The 21,043-nt window shown below is 35.8% G+C and overlaps 2 long non-coding RNA genes and 1 other non-coding gene across 3 annotated transcripts; all 3 read left to right on the plus strand.

Annotated features, from left to right (window-relative positions):
* The first annotated feature begins 271 nt into the window (after positions 1–271).
* Positions 272–378, plus strand: LOC141654437 (small nucleolar RNA R71). The gene has a single exon (XR_012547997.1). It is a non-coding gene; the product is annotated as a small nucleolar RNA R71 (small nucleolar RNA).
* A 10,038-nt stretch (positions 379–10,416) lies between these two features.
* Positions 10,417–12,128, plus strand: LOC141652235 (uncharacterized). The gene is made up of 2 exons (XR_012547062.1): positions 10,417–10,498; positions 11,932–12,128. It is a non-coding gene; the product is annotated as an uncharacterized LOC141652235 (long non-coding RNA).
* A 4,492-nt stretch (positions 12,129–16,620) lies between these two features.
* On the plus strand, positions 16,621–20,778 carry LOC141652236 (uncharacterized). Its single transcript, XR_012547063.1, has 2 exons — positions 16,621–16,702; positions 20,582–20,778. It is a non-coding gene; the product is annotated as an uncharacterized LOC141652236 (long non-coding RNA).
* The last annotated feature ends 265 nt before the right edge of the window (positions 20,779–21,043 follow it).

The following is a 21,043-nucleotide window of genomic DNA, read 5'->3' on the forward strand; positions in this document are numbered from 1 at the left end:
CCATAGCCTTTTCAAACTTCAAGTTAATGGTATCAATATGAGCACTAAGTTGAGCACCCAATTGAGTAATAGAGTCCACTTCATGCTTTCCTCCTCTAGTAGCCTTTCGAGGTCTACTATATTGTGAATTGTGGACCGCCATTTCCTCAATCTTGTTCCAAGTTTGATTATCATCAACTTGGTGAATATACCATTTGTTCCCATGTTGAGAATGTTTCTTGAGTCTTCATAAAGACCGTTCCAAAATTGTTGTACCAAGAACCACTCGCTAAGTCCATGATGAGGACATGAGCGACAAATTCCTTTGAACCGCTCCCAAGCTTCATACAAAGATTCTTTGTCCCTTGGCTTAAAACCCGTAATTTGAGCTCTTAGCATGTTAGTCTTTTCCGGAGGGTAGAATTTTTTGTAGAAAGCTAGAGCCAACTTCTTCCAAGAGTCACTTCCAAGAGTAGCCTTATCAAGGCACTTCAACCATTGTTTTGCGGTGCCGATTAGGGAAAAAGGGAATAAGACCATCGAATTTGGTCTTGAGTTACACCGGTTTGTGAGATCGCATCACAATAGTCACAAAAAGTCTCCATGTGAGAGTGAGGGTCTTTACTAGGCATCCCCCCAAATTGGCTTCTTTCGACTAATTGGATAAATGCGGATTTTGCAATGAAATTTCCGGTTAAGTGTTGTGGTGTGGGAGTTCCATTGGGTAGGTTCTCCTCGATTGGTACGGAATGTGATGAAAATTTAGCCATTGTGGGTTGATTTTGTGTTGGGTTCTCCTCACCTTCTCTTGCAAAAGGGTTGATGAACTCAATAGTGTTTGGTTGAATATCTACAACCTCACCAATATCTCTCAAAGTACCTCTAGCAAGTCTTATATTGTTTGTCAAAGTTCTTTCAATCTCGTGATCAATGAGTAACAAGTTACCTTGTGACCTTCTAGACATTCAAAATATCAAATAACTTGAAAACAATTAGAACAAACCTTGAGGAGTTTTACTTCCCCAAGGCAAATAAAGACACAACTAATAACAATCTAAGAAAATCAAATCAAGTTAACACCGTCTCCGACAACGGCGCCATTTTTGGTCTGACTCACTTGGAGCTTAATTTTCGGTTACTTGTCGTTAGGAGCACCTAGACCAAAACAATATTTATAACTTCACAAACAACTCTACTATTAGTAAAGAGCCAAGTAAAGGTCGGATCCCAAGGGACGGGTATTGATGTAGGATTTTCGATTACAAGTAGCGGTGTCTAGGGGTGTCACGATTTGGGTTGAGATGAGAAGATCACTAAACTAAATAGCAATAAAAGTAAACAATCAAGATGATTAAAATGAGATGTAAACAAATGACTAAAAGCACTAGGGTGTCATGGGGTCATAGGGGATTCATGGGAATTGATCATACAAACATATTCTCAAATTATAAGCAAGCAATTATTGTTGTGATGGATCGAGTTGGTTTATATCTTACAATCCTAGGAAAGTTTGGGTCCCGGAGCCGAATCGATTAGATTGTACAACACCTACAAGTCGACTTAATCCTCCCTACTCAACTATATGCATGGTCTAATGAGACTCGAGTTGGTTTATGTCTTACAAGTCTCATTGAAAAGGTAAGTTATGGGTAAAAAAGGCAAGGATTCATAGGCTCGCATTTCATCAAACATAACATGTGCATAAGTTGAGATCACAACAAGCAAGCAAATAAATTATGAATACATATTAAATTAAGCATGAATCATCCCCCATGTTGGTATTCCCCTAATTACCCATTAACCCTATTTAATGAAACTACTCACCCATTATCAAGTTTAGCATGTTAACAAGGTTGTCAATCATAATAACAAAGCAAAACATGATGAATGAATGAAGATGATTAACAATAATTAAAAAGGGATTAAGAGAATTATACCTAATAATGATTCCAGAATAAAGCAAAGAATAATAGTACTTGATGATTGATTGGAAGGTTGTCAATCTCCCAATAATAACCCAAATGATCTTCAATTACCCAAAATAAAAGATGAACAAAAGAGAAATTAAGGAAATGAGATTTGTATTAATATTTGATTAGAAGTTCATTACAAGATTAAGAAGAGATTAAAATGATATAAACTACACTAAAGATTGATAAGAAGAACATGATTATCTAATTAGACTAATGGGGTATTTATAGTGGGGATTAGGTACACAAATTAGGGTTTACTAAGGGCTTAAATGACGATTAAGTCCTTGAGGAATCGCTCCTCTCAAAAGAGATGCCGGTCTCCTTTTTGCCGGTCTTTCATAAATATGCGCATCTCTCATGGAGCAAGAAGAAGACGTATGAGGCTGTAAGGGAATCCGAGCGTCCAAGGTGTCGGGACGAGCGGATTGTGTGGTGGCTGGACGGGCGTCTCCATGGCTGGACGAGCGGATTGTGGCATGGTTGGACGGGCGGATTGATGGAAAAGACGCTCGGATTCCTGAGGTGTTGGACGGGCGTCTTGCTCTGCTGGACGAGCGGACCTCGTCACATCCTTCCTTTTCTTCTTTTCTTCTTCCAATAATCCTCCGGGATTTAGTCGGGGATGCAAGGATTTCTTCATCATTGCCCATCTACTATAATATGTACAAAGGCCTTCTAGTCTTGTCTTGTCTTTGATGCTTGGTCATTAGATTCGATCAATTTAGCTCTATTTTGCCATGAAAATGGAAGGTTTGGACTCCTCTCCTACCAAGGAAACAAAACCTCAAAGAATATGCAAAACAAAGGACTAAAGATCGTAAATGACCCAATTATGCACTAAAAAGCATGGGAACGAGGCTAATTCGGGGACTAAATGTGCTCAAATAATGGTCACATCAGTCGAATCCAGAGGGAGGCTATTGTATCTACTTGCTCAACTAAGTTTGTCAGATGCCACAATTGGGGGTTTTTGGTTGAATTTATAACTAACTAATCTAACTAAACAACGAGAAGTAAATAAATCTAACAATAGAGAGAAAGGGAACTAGGATTGTCGGGTCACCAATGAATGTCCTATGGTCGTAGTCTAGGTCGCAGATTATTCACATGCGTTGGTCTAATGGGTAATGAAAAGGTCCTTCCGGTTCGCAATTCACCCTAAAATACTACTAACTTAGTTCCCTCCCTCATTAGAGTATCCTAAAGAATTGTAGCAGGTCTCACTCCTTCCAATCTTCCGATCTAGGTCAGAGTTTGCCAAAAACAACTAGAACAATTATGCGCATTAACGGTCTAATCGTCATTAAAAGCTACTTATAACAACAAATACATGGAACAAGCATCAGATATGCAAACCTATTTAACTACCATCATTCATTCACGGTTCCCCTAAATCCTAGCGAGGGAATTAGCTATGCATAATGAAATTAACAAAACTAATAACAACTAAAGCAATAATCAATAACAACATAATAATAAGGGGGAAGAAATGAAATAACATAAACTAAATTAACAAAGAGATTAAAGGAAGAGAAATTAAAGGAATAAGAGAATTAAAGATGCAAAGGATAAATAATTAATACTAGAATTAAGAGAAAGGAAGAGAAATTACAGAGTTTAAGATCCGGAATAAGAAGAACAAAGCAACGTAATAGAGATTCAAGCAGTGAAAAGTTCGGAACCCTTAACCTAATGAATTATTTTCTCTTATATAGTAAGAGATTTTATTATCTAATAATCTAATATAGTTAAATATAATAAGTCTCGACATAAATCTGCGCGCGTCGAGACTTGGTTTTACTCGATCGAGTAACATAAAGTTGGTCGATCGAGTATTTCTTCCTCAAAAGCTCTCGATCGAGCACAAAAGCACTCGATCGAGTACAGTAAGAATCAAGGTAGTCAATCGAGAGATCCAAAGCACTCGATCGAGTATAAAAAGTACTCGATCGAGCCCTATAGTACTCGATCGAGTAGTTTCAGCGCGTAATTCCTGCTTCGCACACCGAACTTCAAATGGCCACCATTTCTTTGTTACTTGTCTGAAACAAGAGATTTTTGTGGCGTTGGAAAGCTAAGAGGATAAGCTTTTACTCTAGTTGGAATAACTTGAATATCATTGGTAAAACTCGAGATATGGCTCTTCAAAATAGGCACTAGTAATTTGAAGCTCTTCCTTTGCTCGCCTAGCTACCTTACTTCTACGTGCATCATGATGCGTGCATTTTATATAGACTAATTGTACCATATTTGCATGCATCTCTATGCATATTTAGTAGTGTTTAGCTACAAATATTCCCCGAATTGTCTACTTTGGTTTCTCTTGTCTTATTTGCATGAATGAACCAAAGAGAAGCGGAATCAAGATCAATACATGTCCCAATGCATGCATTTAGGAGATGAGTTGAGTCAGAGCTTGAGACTACTATTTTGAGATGCGCAAAGAAGTAAGATAGCTAGGCGAGCAAAGGAAAAACTTCATATTGCTAGTGCCTACTTTGAAGAGCCATATCTCGAGTTTTACAACTTATTTTCAAGTGATTCCAATTGCAGATGAAAGCTTGTCCTCTTAACATTCCAACTCCACTGGGAACTATCTGTTTGCCCAAGTAACGAATAAATGGCGGCCATTTGAAGTTCAGTGCGCGAAGCAGGAATTGTGCGCTGGAAAGTACTCGATCGAGTACTATCTTGTTCGATCGAGCACTTATTGTCTTCGATCGAGTGGCTTATTTTTGATAGTGTTCGATCGAGTACCTAAAGTCCTCGATCGAGAGGTTTTGCTAGAAGTTACTCGATAGAGGAATTTTAAAGTCCTCGATCGAGCGCTTTGCTTTTTAACACGGGATTTTATTCCGTGTTAGACTTATTTAATATCTTAGTTTTAATTAATAAATATCTTCCCTATATAAGGGAAGACGTAATTAGGTTTAATGACTATCTTTTATGTTCTTAATTACTTTACACTCTATTATTCTCTTAATTACTTTGTTAAGCAGACTTCTTCTTCTCTCTTTTGGGGTTACGTTGCTTTTGTTATAATTCCGGATCTCAGGCTTGTAATCTCTCTTTACTCTTACTCTTAATTTAATTTCTCTTTGCTTTTTCTTAATCTTTACTCTTAATTTCTGTCTTATTGTATTATTATTATTAGTTTATGATTCTTCTTTATTGTTCTCATACTATGTCCTTGCTTATTCATATACCATTGTTGTTAATTTCACCAATATTATGAATAGCTAATTCTCTCTATGTTAGGATTAGGGGAGCCATGGTAGTGAGTAAATGAAATTATGAATAGGTTAGATGATTGATTGTGAGAATTATTTTATGACAATATAACTGTAATCGTTTAGTTGAGTGCACGCCTCTAAACCCGTTAAATTGGTTAAATTCAATCCTAGATCGGAAGATTGGAATGAACAGACCTGTTATGAACCGTAGACTATCCTAATGAGGACGGAAGTTAAGTTAGCTGTAATTTAGGGCGGATAGAGGACCGGAAGGACCTTTCCCTTACCCTTCTCACATTAGATCGTCTGAACTATTTATGACTGAGTTAATTAATTGCCATGGTGAACCGACCTCCTAGCATACTTCTCTTTATTTGATCACATATTTAATTCCTATTTTTCTTTGCTCTTTTCTCTTGCTTTAATCTTATTTAGTTTAGTTTAAACAACTCAAACCCCCATCTGGTGACCTTAGATAGACTAGAATAACAAGTAGATAGTGACCGCCTCCTTGTGGAGATCGACCCTACTTCCACTAGCTTCTGTTAGTTGTTTTATGTATTTATTTTTGGTACTAAACGACGGTATTAAATTTTGGCGCCGTTGCCGGGGAGGCAACTATTTTATTTGCTTGTTTTATTTTTGTCTGTCTTTAGCCTCAAGGAATTCATTCCTTGAGGCATTCTTATCTTTTCCTCTAGTGCTGTTTTGATAGGCCCTACAGGTCTTACCTAGACAGGTCTAGGAAAAAGATCATTAATGGGAAGTCTTGAGTACCTTTGATCTTCCACCTATGTTCCATCCTATAGCGCAACAGGTGGTTTACTTTGAGAGATGTGGTGCTGCCGGGCACAATGCCATTATTTGTTTGACAGGGAACAACAAAGTCTATGCGTTTAGGCAGCGTAGAAAAGCTAGTCATTCCATTGCATATGTGTGGCCACATCCATTTCAACAACAAGGCTATCAAAAGCCTTCATTCGTCTGGCCACCGCAACAACAAGTTCCTCCTCCTGATAAACAGAAAGAGGAGATTGCTGAATTGAAGTCCTTGGTGAAGGCTATTGCACTTCGAGCGCAAGAAATTGATACATTTAGAGAGGCTCATATTAAGGAACTTGAGTCTCAAATAGCTCAATACGAAGACTTCTTCACTGTATAGTAACATGAGTTCGATCGAGCAGATTACACCTTTCGATCGAACACTTTGCACGAGGAACCACTCGATCGAGCAAATCTCTTTGTTCGATCGAGTAAAATTCAGGAGGGAAGCTCTCGATTGGGTTCTATCTTCGCTTGATCGAACACTTTGGCCACGGAGAGTAATGATATGTCATTTTGGTCCGTTTCGGATGACGATTTGGACGAAGACAATGGTTATGGTGAATCTCCCCATTTGAAAGCCGATTTGGACGCTCTAGAGGACGCAATATACGGGGTAGAACCCATAAAGGAAGAGAACGAGAAGGTAGCTGAGTCAGGGAATTTTCTTAGCATGGTTGAGGTAATATATTCTTTTATCAATGATTCCGATGTTAGGAGCGATCGACCTGAGTTAATTAACGATAACTTCATGATAAATGCTATGACTAATAGTAAATTACCTCATATTACTTATGCTTTATGTTTCAATACTCAACCCCCTCCCAGTTGGACAAATAAGCTTATAAAGTTTCACCATATTTGTCATCGAAAATTTGTTAGGCTAAGACGACACTTTAGTTTGCTTTCATATGCTCCTTCTTTATTTTGGTGCTACTTATGCTCTTGTATAGCACACGCGCAGATTTAAGATCTTATGCTAAGAGCTTTAAGTTACTTTGATTGTGACTAACTGGAGCAGCTGGATGAAGAAAAGAAGGTCGAGCTGGGACCTGTCTGAAACTAGCGTTGTCCGGGAGGCAACCCGAATTTTAAGCTTTTTAGTTGTTTTTCGAACATTTCAGTATTTGTTGTGTGTTTAATAATTGGTTTTATCGATCGAGTGCTTTACTTCCTTCGATCAAACATTTTTGTAGCCCATTCTACTCGATCGAGTACTTTGCCCTCTCGATCGAGTATATTTGATTTGATTTGTCTCTAATGACATTGCTATGAAGCTGTTTGTGACCTCCCATGCTGCTGGCTGGTTTGGGGATGTCCCTACTTCGCGTTATATTGTAAGTTTTCCGCAGCTCCACTCTCTCCTTTTTAGTTTGCATTTCCTTTCCCTATTTTTGAATACAATGGGGCATTGTACGATTTGGTTTGGGGAGGATATGTATCCATATTTGTGTCTGCATTTATATTTTTATTGCATTTCTGTTATCACGTTTAATTTCTGTATGCATTGTTGTTTATTTTTATAAAATTCAAAAATCTCATAAAAATAGAAAATTTCTAAAAAATCAAAAGAAAAAAAATTCACGTTTATTTTAGCATATAGGTTGAGTCGGAATGGTGGATTTCAATGATGAAATTGCAATATTATTTGTCCTTTTGCTTAAGCCTTGTATAAACTAATATCTTTTAGCATTGTCTTATTGCATAATCTACGAGTTAATGTTAAATTTTAGCTGAACAAATAGACTCGACCTGAAATTTTGGCAACCTACTTATAATTTCTAAGGATTAGAGCCTTATAATTGGTGTCATTTATGACCAGTTCATGTAGGATTGTGAGTAATATACTCCTTGCATAGCATGTTTCATTATTTTGCACGTTTATGAAATTCAATTGCTTATTGCCTACATACATTTGGGTTAGTGGTTGGTGTCACATGCAGGGAGGTGCTTACATTTCCCTTTCTTTCATTTTTACCCCTTTAACTCCACAGTTAGCCAAATTTGCCTTTTAACCCTTAACTACATCCAGTTGCTTTGCCTTGTCAAGCTAGTTTAGATTGTTTTGTGGTATATTGTTTATTGTGCCAAGTTTGGTTTGTATTGCTTTATCAGGAGTTGGTAATTTCTGAATGAAAAGGAGAAAGAAAAGAAAAGAAAACGTGAAAAAGAAGGAAAAGAAAAAAAAGAAAGAAAAAAAAAACAAATGAATAAAAAAAAGATTGAATAAGTTGGTTTGTACTCCTATGTTTTATTTTGATCATTTGAGGAGTTGATTTTATTCGGTTTGGTGAGAGTTGATGCCAATTAAGGGCATTGTGCTTAATTTTGATGGATGAGAAATGGATGTTGTCAGTTTGGTTCTGTTCAGGTACTAGCTTGGCCGCCTATACCCTCACATTCCCAAAAATGTTTTGCCTCTTCTTACCAATAACCTTAATTTACCAAACTTTTTGTAAGCCCTCGGCTGTGACAGGACCTTGTTTGATTGGAATATATGTACGGTAATTAGAATTCTCTATCATATTAGTTGCATGCATGTTTATGTGGGTCGTAGTTTAGGTGAGTGACTATTTTTGTTTCTCTCTTACATTCAGTTGCTTACCCTTTGCTTCATGAGAGAAGAGTGACCCGTGCGAGTCCATCATTAAAGGTCTTGCAAGGTTGACGGTTCAGCTTTATTATAAACATCTTACAACTCATTTGCATTTGACAGTTTTTGCTATAAGTGTTTGTAACACCCCGTATTTTATTAAGATGGATAAAATTCTTTTAATTGCTATTTTGAATTTAATTACATCATTTAACGATATATATATATATGCTTAGCTAATTAATTAATTTCATCATAATTCGATACGTTAATTTTAATAATCATTAATAAGTTTATTTAAAGTTAGTTCGAGTTTATTGAAATTAGTTCGAGTTTATTTATTTAATAATTTCCGTTTCTTTACGAGTCCTTATGAAAGTTGTTTTAAGTGAACCCGAGATGGATTTTGGGAACAAAACCGTCCAATTAGCTATTTTGAGCTTATTTCACTAAATTAGCAATTTTTATTAATATCCGTTAGTTTTGTAAAAATCGCTAATAATTCCGATTCAAACTGATATTGTATTATTTACGTTAACTAGCTGAGTTTATTTTATTTTCACTCATTAAATTTATTTATTATTGATTCCGTTTTATTTCTTGAAACTTTTACTTAAATCGGTTAAATTTAATCAAACGGTTTTAATAACGATCGAAGTTTCTTAACGACGAAGAAACGTACGTATAATAAAATAAAGCTAGGTGTCATTGTCTCATTTATAAACAACGACGTCTTCTTTCCTTCTTCTTCCTTCTTTTTCCTTCCTTTTCGTACCTTTCTTTGAATTTTGATCTGTTAATCGACGTCGGTGCTTCGTTCCTTATCCGTTTTCAACTATTTTTGTTCCATAGCGCTCCTTTCGTCGTTCTCGTCAATCCGTTGTAAGTAAAATTCATTTTCGTTATGTATTTTTACAAACCCATTTATATTTTCAGCTTTATTTATTATAAGACGGTTGTATGTACTAAAATAGACGGTGCGGTAGAAGATTTGTTAGTATGTTTTATAGTTGAGACGGTGTATAATTATATATAGGGATCCTTATGGATGTTAATTAGTCAGTTGTATAGTTGAGACGGTGTATCGACCTAGGGATCATTTGGGATGCTAGCTAGTAAGTGGTATATTTAAGACGGTGTATGCTGACATGTATGGATTGTTTTGGGTGCTAATTGTTGTCTTTTATATTTGAGACGGTGTATACTGACATGTAGGGTTTGTTTTGGGGCAGTTTGGGATGGATAAATGGTGCCTTTCGGGACATTTTTAGGGCGTAAGAGTGATCGATGTTGGACGGTTTCTGTGTATTTTGGGACCGCTATAATGTGTTGAGTAGGCTGTTTCGTGGGGTGATGAGGGACTATTTTAGGACTGTTTTGAGGTCTCTTTGTGCGGGTTTTTGAGTTGTTCATGGATTGTGGTGGGGTTGTTTGGGATGTTTGTTGCAAGGTTTTGGGACTATTTTAACGTGATTGAGTGGGCTGATTTTAGAACAGTCAAGCATGGGTTTTAGTGGCTGAGATGGGTAGTTGTTTAGGTGGAGTGTTGGAGACAGCTGTGGCTTTGGCCGTAGCTTAGCGATGGCTTTGGCCGTGGCCTAGGCAAAGTGGCCTAGCTAAGTCACGAGTTTGAGGTCATGTGTAGTTGGTGGTTAGGCCGAGTTTGAGGTTGTCATAATAACTTTTGAGCCGTGTCCATAAATTGTTTTGACGCTAGTTTGGTTTATTTAATATATAATTAAATTAATTTCCGTCTCATATTTTATATAAAGATAATTCGTTAATATCGTCCTTTCACATAATTATTTTAGGTGGCTCATATGTGGTTGAAGATGAAGAGTAATTTTGGGTTTTAGAAGCTTTCTCAAGTTTATTGCTTGTCTCTTTGCTAGCTTAAGGTAACTATTCCGAGTTACTCGACGAATTAATGTCACATAAGTAGTAAATGTGGTGCTTGTTGTTTGTTAAGTGTTTAGGTGATTGATAATGTTTTACTTTCATTTTTGACATGATAGAAATTGGAAATAACATGAGAATAATATAGCGATAAAATTTGTAATTTGGGCCAAAGTAGGCCAAGACTCTGAGTGGGCAGATTGACCGAACGAGTTTGGTCAAACTAGGTTTAAACCATGATCGACCTCGATTTGACCGATGACCCGTCGCGGGACTCCTGGTCGAGGGTTTGTCTTTGAGGTGAGATTGGTTGTTATTGGAAATTTCATGTTATGTCTTGATAATTGTAATTATCATTTCACATGTTGGTTGTTGGATGAATTGGTTGCCTTATACTTGAGTCTTGTTGCCTCTTTGCCATTTTAGTTTATTCTCATGAATTATGAAATTAACGGTTATTTTGGAGTTTGGATTATTATTGATATTGAGGATATTGTTGGATTGTTCTGCTGAATAGACATTTATATAGCCTTTCACATGATAGAATGTTAGCATTTATGTTGGTAAGTGGGACTTTTCGCCTCTTATGGTTAAGTGGGTGTCTTAATTGACTTGTGTGGTGAGTCGTGTGTGGTGTGGGCTAAAGTATTCAAGTGGGACTAGTGGGACTAGGTCCTAGGTGAGTATTTCGGCCTTCATCATAGATAGGTCTTTATAGTCTCTGACGAGTATATGTTCACTGCTTGATAGCCTTTGTGTTCCTGACTAGTGGATTTATATCCAAGTTGGGGCATGACCTCAGGTACTTATTTTGATAGTATGGGGTCAGCTTAAGTACTAGCCAACCCTTCGGTGGTGTCCTTAGGGTACTCACTTCACTTTGTTTTAAAAAAGTTGTGGGTCTTGGGTGCGGTGGTGTGTATCCGCATGTCTAGGTCTCTTGTGATTTTAGGCTAGGGTTGTGTTGTCTCTTGGCCATGTTTTCTTAATAGTAACCGCTGAGCCAAGATACCGGTTCGATTACCTTCCCTACCTCGTGGTATAGACTCGAGTTACAAAGTGACTATTGACGGTACTAAGAACTTATGCCTGTCTTTGATATATTGCCCTTTCTTGTTTGATGATTCTATGAATCATAGAAGGTGAGATGCAAGCCGGCTATGGTTGATAGAGTTTGGATTCCTAGATGTTATGTGACTCACATGATAGTGTAGCTTGAGTCGGTCTAGTATTCACATGCTAGGACTATGTGTTGTTATATTGTTGTTCACATGATAAGCACGATTGTCTAGCATCTATATGCTAAGGCATTGTGTGATTCGTATTCATATTCTTATGTTTACATGTTATATTAATTATGACATTTCGTTCGGGAGAACTCGGAGTTACTCCCCACGACCGTGGCTTTCGTATTTGTATAAAATGCGAATGACAGGTAGGTGATGCATATATGGGGTACATGGACGAGCTAGCGAGCAAAGTAACCTTGGGACCTAGACTGGTTTTATTTTATTGTGACCCTTAAACCCTTTTTATGTCACATACATTTTAGGGACATATGTCTCCCTTTCTCATATTTGGTTTGTATAACTTTGTTTCGCGACTTTAGCGATGTTTCATTCATGAGATTTATTTTGGACCTTGCATGTTTGACACCTTCCCTTTTGGATATCTTTATAACAGGTTCAGGTTTTAAAAATTACAGGTTTTTACTATAATGAACCTATTACAAACATATCCATGCAGTTTTATTCTAGAATTACGTGTTTACTTTTCCGCAATAAATGAGGGTGTCACAGTTGGTATCAGAGCATATTTGCTCTCGACGCACGTTTGTGCACCCCAATATAAATAACTTGACCTTCAAATAATAAACTTGAGAGATGGGTAGGATGGGTAGATTTAGGATCTTATGTTGTAGTCTCTTTGTGTTTGCTCTTTGTTAGGTACTAACCTGTTTGTTGATTGTCATTTAATAATTGTTGCGTTCTTAGATCAATGACCGTGAGCTTATCTATAGCTAATGGAGTTATTACCCTTCTTATAAACAAAATTTTGAACTAAAGGTTTTGAAAATATTTTAATGTTTTTCACTGGTTTTAACGTCAATTAGTGTTAAAGCTTGTTATTGGAGACGTCTGATAATTAGTTTTATCATTTGTTGGTGTAAAAATGTATTTTTATGTCTTTGAATTGGAATATTGATATTCTTGAGTGATCGCCAAGAGTATCTCCGTTCCATTGAAAGGACACTTATATTTTACGAAGATCAAGATTTAGTGCCGATTGCTGAGGATTGAAGATTTGTTCAACCTTTGAAGAATGCTTTTACTTCCTTGAAGATGTTTGTCGTTCTTTTTGTATCTCGCCTTATTCTTAATCTCTTGGTGCTTATCCTCCTTCTAAACTCCTTTCAGTTTTACTTTAAAAGCTACGCTTGTACTCCTAACTTGTCTTTTGTTCCTTGCTTATCCTCCCTTAACGCCATTTGATAGTACTCTTTCTTGTGAGGAATGTTGACCTGGGTTGGAAAATTCGACTTTTGAGGAGATTGTTTGTGTCTGACCCTTAACCCTGGCTTTGAGAAGTCGTGATGTTAGAAAGACTTAGGTAAGGTGATGAGACATACTTAGTGATTCTTATACCTAGTTCCTTGACTAAGTAAGTCGAGTTGTGATTGGCTTCCATAATCACTTTGGACATGAGAGTTTGATAATGGGTATGACCATATGAGAAAAGCTAATGTGGGATTATTAGTTGGCTCTTGAGAGTTCTTGAGTTGAGAGAGATTTAGTATTGAGAAGAACTTGTTAACCCTATAGTTGTATAGACCTTGAGGTCGTATTGAGCACTTGAGATGATGGGATGATGTCGTAGCTGAGTGTAGCTGAGTGTAGTTCCGCTTTTGGGAATCCTTGATAAGTAAAAGGATAGAGAAACTTGAGATCCTATTGATTTTTCAGATTTTGGGGTTGGTATGTTACTACCTTGTTTGAAATGAGAACCTTGTGGAATATTTGAGGAACCTTCTCTTGGAGTTTAGAGCTTGGTATTGGGATTCTTGATTGAAGGTTTACCTTTTTGAGAAACCCATAGTTGACACTAGTTGGATACGAATATATCTTTGTTGGAAGCCTTGACCTTAGGCTTGTGAAAGTTGTTTTTGGATGTTTGAGGATTTGGAGCGATGATATCACACTTATAGTGGAGTACCTTGTTTCAGGGAATAGATTAGGATGAGGTAACATAAGCGATTGAGGAAAACCTTGGGAATGATGTGGTTATGAGTTTTGTTGTTAGGAAGTTTTCGGAACCGTTTTGAGTGATGTTGTTGTTTGAGATAAGAGTGTCTGGCGTTTCTTTGTTGTTTAATTTTCCATTTCTCCTCGTTCATAAGCGTTACCGTTCATACCTCATTTCCTTGCTTCATCTTGCTCCTCCTTTAAATTTGACACTCGTATCTTGTGAAACTATATCTTTGACATCCTTGTAATTTTGACTTCAATTTTTACCCTATGAAAGTCATTATAGCTCTCTTGTGGCTTAAGTTTGAGCTCTCTTAACATACTTTGTTTTTATGCTATCTAAGTTACTTTCCTTTTTGTACAATTTCTAAATATTTCAAGCTACCATTTTTGGTTCGTTGCTAAAATTTTATGTTACTATTACAAAATTTTCCCTACTTGTAAAGATTTGGAAAAATGAAAATTCGATTTAATTCTCTAATTGCTCTTTGAGTATAGACTTCTTTATCATAGTTTTGAGTTGCCAAACCTGAGATTTTTGTAAATTTTATCCAATTTCTATTCACTTTGATCTAATTATGATGCTTTTGTCAAAGTTTAATGTTACACTTTCAGGGATTTGACCCCCAATTGGGTTTAAAAGTGAAACCTTTATTTCTATTTTGGCTTTTTGCAAAAGAAAATTTGGGTAAATTACCTTTTCTTTTGATTTTAACGTTGATCGGATGTTAGAACTCGTTATTAGAAACGTTTAATAACTTGTTCTACTCTTGTCGACGAGTGATTTTCGGTTTTAAATTTGTCTTTGACTTGGAAAGTTAGCGCTCTTGTGTGCACGACAAGGGCAATTTCGTTCCATGAATGAGACTTATACATTTGAAAACTTTTCATTAATGTTTCTGAAAGTATTTTGATTTTCGATTTATACAAATGATTTGCCTTTGACCTTATTTTGGATTTGGAATGTGATATTCTTGAATGCGCAACGAGAACACTTCCGTTCCTCGATGAGAATCGGTTCGTTGGAAAATTTTATTTGAAACTTTTGAAAGAATTTTGATTCTTACGATAAGTGACCTTTTAACTGTTTTGGTTACCGATTCCAATTTCAGTTTTATTTTTATAACCTTTCATTTATACTTTCAAGTTTCGAGGACGAAACTTTTTAAAAGATGGGGTGATTGTAACACCCGTATTTTATTAAGTTGGATAAAATTCTTTTAATTGCTATTTTGAATTTAATTACATCATTTAACGATTTATATATATATGCTTAGCTAATTAATTAATTTCATCATAATTCGATACGTTAATTTTAATAATCATTAATAAGTTTATTTAAAGTTAGTTCGAGTTTATTGAAATTAGTTCGAGTTTATTTATTTAATAATTTCCGTTTCTTTACGAGTCCTTATGAAAGTTGTTTTAAGTGAACCCGAGATGGATTTTGGGAACAAAACCGTCCAATTAGCTATTTTGAGCTTATTTCACTAAATTAGCAATTTTTATTAATATCCGTTAGTTTTGTAAAAATCGCTAATAATCCCGATTCAAAGCGATATTGTATTATTTACGTTAACTAGCTGAGTTTATTTTATTTTCACTCATTAAATTTATTTATTATTGATTCCGTTTTATTACCGAAACTTTTACTTAAATCGGTTAAATTTAACTCGAAACGGTTTTAATAACGATCGAAGTTTCTTAACGACGAAGAAACGTACGTATAATAAATAAAGGCTAGCAGGTGTCTTTGTCTCATTTATAAACAACGACGTCTTCTTTCCTTCTTCTTCCTTCTTTTTCCTTCCTTTTCGTACCTTTCTTTGAATTTTGATCTGTTAATCGACGTCGGTGCTTCGTTCCTTATCCGTTTTCAACTATTTTTGTTCCATAGCGCTCCTTTCGTCGTTCTCGTCAATCCGTTGTAAGTAAAATTCATTTTCGTTATGTATTTTTACAAACCCATTTATATTTTCAGCTTTATTTATTATAAGACGGTTGTATGTACTAAAATAGACGGTCTGGTAGAAGATTTGTTAGTATGTTTTATAGTTGAGACGGTGTATAATTATATATAGGGATCCTTATGGATGTTAATTAGTCAGTTGTATAGTTGAGACGGTGTATACTGACCTCTAGGGATCATTTGGGATGCTAGCTAGTAAGTGGTATATTTAAGACGGTGTATGCTGACATGTATGGATTGTTTTGGGTGCTAATTGTTGTCTTTTATATTTGAGACGGTGTATACTGACATGTAGGGTTTGTTTTGGGGCAGTTTGGGATGGATAAATGGTGCCTTTCGGGACTGTTTTTAGGGCGTAAGAGTGACCGATGTTGGACGGTTTCTGTGTATTTTTGGGACCGCTATAATGTGTTGAGTAGTCTGTTTTTTGGGGTGATGAGGGACTATTTTAGGACTGTTTTGAGGTCTCTTTGTGCAGGTTTTTCAGAGTTGTTCATGGATTGTGGTGGGGTTGTTTTGGGATGTTCTGTTGCAAGGTTTTGGGACTATTTTAACGTGATTGAGTGGGCTGATTTTAGAACAGTCAAGCATGGGTTTTAGTGGCTGAGATGGGTAGTTGTTTAGGTGGAGTGTTGGAGACAATGTGTGGCCTGGGTCAGTAGCTTAGCAAAGATGGCTTTGGCCGTGTCCTAGGCAAAGCGATGGCCTAGCTAAGTCACGAGTTTGAGGTCATGTGTAGTTGGTGGTTAGGCCGAGTTTGAGGTTGTCATAATAACTTTTGAGCCGTGTCCATAAATTGTTTTGACGCTAGTTTGGTTTATTTAATATATAATTAAATTAATTTCCGTCTCATATTTTATATAAAGATAATTCGTTAATATCGTCCTTTCACATAATTATTTTAGGTGGCTCATATGTGGTTGAAGATGAAGAGTAATTTTGGGTTTTAGAAGCTTTCTCAAGTTTATTGCTTGTCTCTTTGCTAGCTTAAGGTAACTATTCCGAGTTACTCGACGAATTAATGTCACATAAGTAGTAAATGTGGTGCTTGTTGTTTGTTAAGTGTTTAGGTGATTGATAATGTTTTACTTTCATTTTTCACATGATAGAAATTGGAAATAGCATGAGAATAATATAGCGATAAAATTTGTAATTTGGGCCAAAGTAGGCCAAGACTCGACGAGTGGGCAGATTGACCGAACGAGTTTGGTCAAACTAGGTTTAAACCAGTCAGCCTCGATTTGACCGATGACCCATCGCGGGACTCGGGTCGAGGGTTTGTCTTTGAGGTGAGATTGGTTGTTATTGGAAATTTCATGTTATGTCTTGATAATTCACTACAACAAATCATCACTTGCGCCACGAATTATGCCACGGGAACTCATAATTCGTGGCTAAATTTTGCTTAGCCACGGGAAAAACTTATTCATTATTTTGGAAAAAAATTTATGCCACGGGATAACTTTTTCTGTGGCAAAAAGTCACGTGCGCCACGAATAAGGCTACACCCGTGGCAAATAATCATTTTAGCCACGGCCTATGTCACACCCATGGCGAAATTTTATTTAGTCACGAATTATTCCGTGGCAAATATTTTTTTAGCCACGAACAAACAAACACCCGTGGCGAGTATCTTTTACGACTTAAATCTGAATGAAATTTAATCAAATATCATAATATGAAAATACATTTGAATATAAAAATTTAGAAACACTTTGATTAATTTAATTAATATTTTTTATTGTTTTATTTATTTTAATAAGAAATTTTAAAATTTTATAAACTTATATGCAAGCAAAGAATAGTTTATCGTCTAATTTTTGATTTTTTACAGATCACATTTATGTTTTGTAGGTTTTTCAAATTATTGATAATTTAAAAAAATTGTTTTAATATATACTATGTTTATTAAAGTCGTGAATTTCTTTTACTTTTTTAAATTAAACTTTATAATCTTGAATAACAATCTTAAATGATCGTATCACATTTAAAGATATAGCATATCAAATTGAATAAAAAAGTTATTTACCATCTATCTTTGAAAATCCAAAATTAATATATTGTTAAACTATTTCATTCAAAATTTTATTTCCAACTTTATTTGTAGGATATTTATAGAAAAATTTGAATTTGATATAAAATTTACGGAAATTTCCCATGGTACCCTCGAACTTTGCCAGATTAAGCATGGTACCCCTTATTTTAAGTTTCTACATATGTTGCCCTTGTGTTTATCTTTTTCATTCCCAGAATACTCTTTGGGGAAATTTCGTCATAACGTCGTTACCCCTATAAGTAATTTGATGAGTAATTGTGTATGTTATGTTGTTATTGTTATATTATTTACGTACTAAATGTTAGTTTATTAGACAAAATAAGGATTTAGGTATTATTAGATGATGAATTGATAGTGTATTAGATAACAAAAAAAGGCGTCACAAGGCATATGAGTAGCGGCGTTATGACGGAAGTTTGTCAAAGGGTATTCTGAGACTGAAAAACGTAAATACATGGGTACTATGTAAAAACTTTAAAAAAAGGGTACCATATGTAATCTGTCAAAATTCGAGGGTACCGTAAAAATTTTACGTAAAATTTAACTTGCTGAGAAAAAAAATTGGGAAATTGTTTTTCATTGAAAATGAGCGCATCACACGGAAAAATATATAAATTATAATAATTTAAAGTCACATGTGCAAATAATGTGAAAATTTTAAGAAAAGAAACGATAAATCATAACAAAGAGAAATCAGTTTAGGAAAATAAGTGATTCTTTTGTACAATAATCTTTTTCGTGGTTTTTGGGTTAAAAAGTGACTATTTTTTGGTTAATAGTGATCACTTTGGGGAAAAAGACCTTTAATTATAAAAAGCAGTCATTATTTTACCACAAAATGGTCTCATTTTTCATATCGCAGGTATAACGGTTATACATTAGAATTTGCGAAGAAAAATATGCGAAAATATGAGTACATGAGAAATGAAAACAAGTATGTCGATAAACAAAAGAAATAAAAAATGTTAGGAAAACAGAATTAATTTTACTTTTTGGAGAAAATGGTTTCGATTTGGGCAAAAAAATGATGTCAAAAATCATTAATCAGGAGGTTAATGTCGAAAATTTAATTGTTTCGGCCAAAATAATATTTTTACCACAAAAATTGTAAAACATGTAACATTTATGTAATTAAATAGTACTAAAGGTAAGATTTGAAAGAAAAAAAATAAACTTAAAAGGATTCAAAGTGCTAATTATATCAACAAAGGTAACATTCAATTTCGGTAGCACATCAAAATAACTCTACGGTTAAGCGTGCTCAGGTGAGAGTAGTGTTGGGATGGGTGACCTCCTGGGAAGCCTCTTTGATGCTCACAAATGCAAGACCCGTGAAACGAAATAACGTTGAAATGAATCAAGTTAACTAGCGAAACAATTACCTAGATTGTCACGGTTCCGTATATGATAAAATACCCATTGTGAAAAATAAATAAATTATTTTACATTTTATTTATTTAATTTTCATATATATTATTTGCAACGGAAATTATTTTTTCGCCACGGGAAATTTTTTTAGCCACGGGAGTTATTAGCCACGAGAGAATCCGTGGCCAAAAATTCAATAATAGCCACGTTCTTGTTTTTCCCGTGGCTATCTCTTTGCCACGGCCACTTGCGCCACGGAAGGTATTCCCGTGGCAAAATGATTTAGCCATGGAAATTTAGTACTTGCGCCACGAATTTGGCAGTGGCCCAAGTGCTCATTTGTAGTAGTGATTGTAATTATCATTTCACATGTTGGTTGTTGGATGAATTGGCTGCCTTATACTTCAGTCTTGTTGCCTCTTTGCCATTTTAGTTTGTTCTCATGAATTATGAAATTAACGGTTAGCTGGAGTTTGGATTATTATTGATATTGAGGATATTGTTGGATTGTTCTGCTGAATAGACATTTATATAGCCTTTCACATGATAGAATGTTAGCATTTATGTTGGTAAGTGGGACTTTCTGCCCTCTTATGGTTAAGTAGGTGTCTTAATTGACTTGTGTGGTGAGTCGTGTGTGGTGTGGGCTAAAGTATTCAAGCTGGGACTAGCTGGGACTAGGTCCTAGGTGAGTATTTCGGCCTTCATCATAGATAGGTCTTTATAGTCTCTGACGAGTATATGTTCACTGCTTGATAGCCTTTGTGTTCCTGACTAGTGGATTTATATCCAAGTTGGGGCATGACCTCAGGTACTTATTTTGATAGTATGGGGTCAGCTTAAGTACTAGCCAACCCTTCGGTGGTGTCCTTAGGGTACTCACTTCACTTTGTTTTAAAAAAAGTTGTGGGTCTTGGGTGCGGTGGTGTGTATCCGCATGTCTAGGTCTGCGCAGATTTTAGGCTAGGGTTGTGTTGTCTCTTGGCCATGTTTTCTTAATAGTAACCGCTGAGCCAAGATACCGGTTCGATTACCTTCCCTACCTCGTGGTATAGACTCGAGTTACAAAGTGACTATTGACGGTACTAAGAACTTATGCCTGTCTTTGATATATTGCCCTTTCTTGTTTGATGATTCTATGAATCATAGAAGGTGAGATGCAAGCCGGCTATGGTTGATAGAGTTTGGATTCTGGATGTTATGTGATTCACATGATAGTGTAGCTTGAGTCGGTCTAGTATTCACATGCTAGGACTATGTGTTGTTATATTGTTGTTCACATGATAAGCACGATTGTCTAGCATCTATATGCTAAGGCATTGTGTGATTCGTATTCATATTCTTATGTTTACATGTTATATTAATTATGACATTTCGTGGCTGGGAGAACTCGGAGTTACTCCCCACTGACTGTGGCTTTCGTATTTGTATAAAATGCGAATGACAGGTAGGTGATGCATATATGGGGTACATGGACGAGCTAGCGAGCAAAGTAACCTTGGGACCTAGACTGGTTTTATTTTATTGTGACCCTTAAACCCTTTTTATGTCACATACATTTTAGGGACATATGTCTCCCTTTCTCATATTTGGTTTGTATAACTTTGTTTCGCGACTTTAGCGATGTTTCATTCATGAGATTTATTTTGGACCTTGCATGTTTGACACCTTCCCTTTTGGATATCTTTATAACAGGTTCAGGTTTTAAAAATTACAGGTTTTTACTATAATGAACCTATTACAAACATATCCATGCAGTTTTATTCTAGAATTACGTGTTTACTTTTCCGCAATAAATGAGGGTGTCACAGTGTTAGTTTGCTTGCATTAAATTGGTTTAGGTGGAAGATTTGTAGCTAGCTCTGAGCTTTACTCCGTTCCATTAGTTTTGCATATAGTTTGCTTGGGG

This window comes from Silene latifolia, chromosome 4 (assembly GCF_048544455.1).
Source record: "Silene latifolia isolate original U9 population chromosome 4, ASM4854445v1, whole genome shotgun sequence".
NCBI lineage: Eukaryota > Viridiplantae > Streptophyta > Magnoliopsida > Caryophyllales > Caryophyllaceae > Silene > Silene latifolia.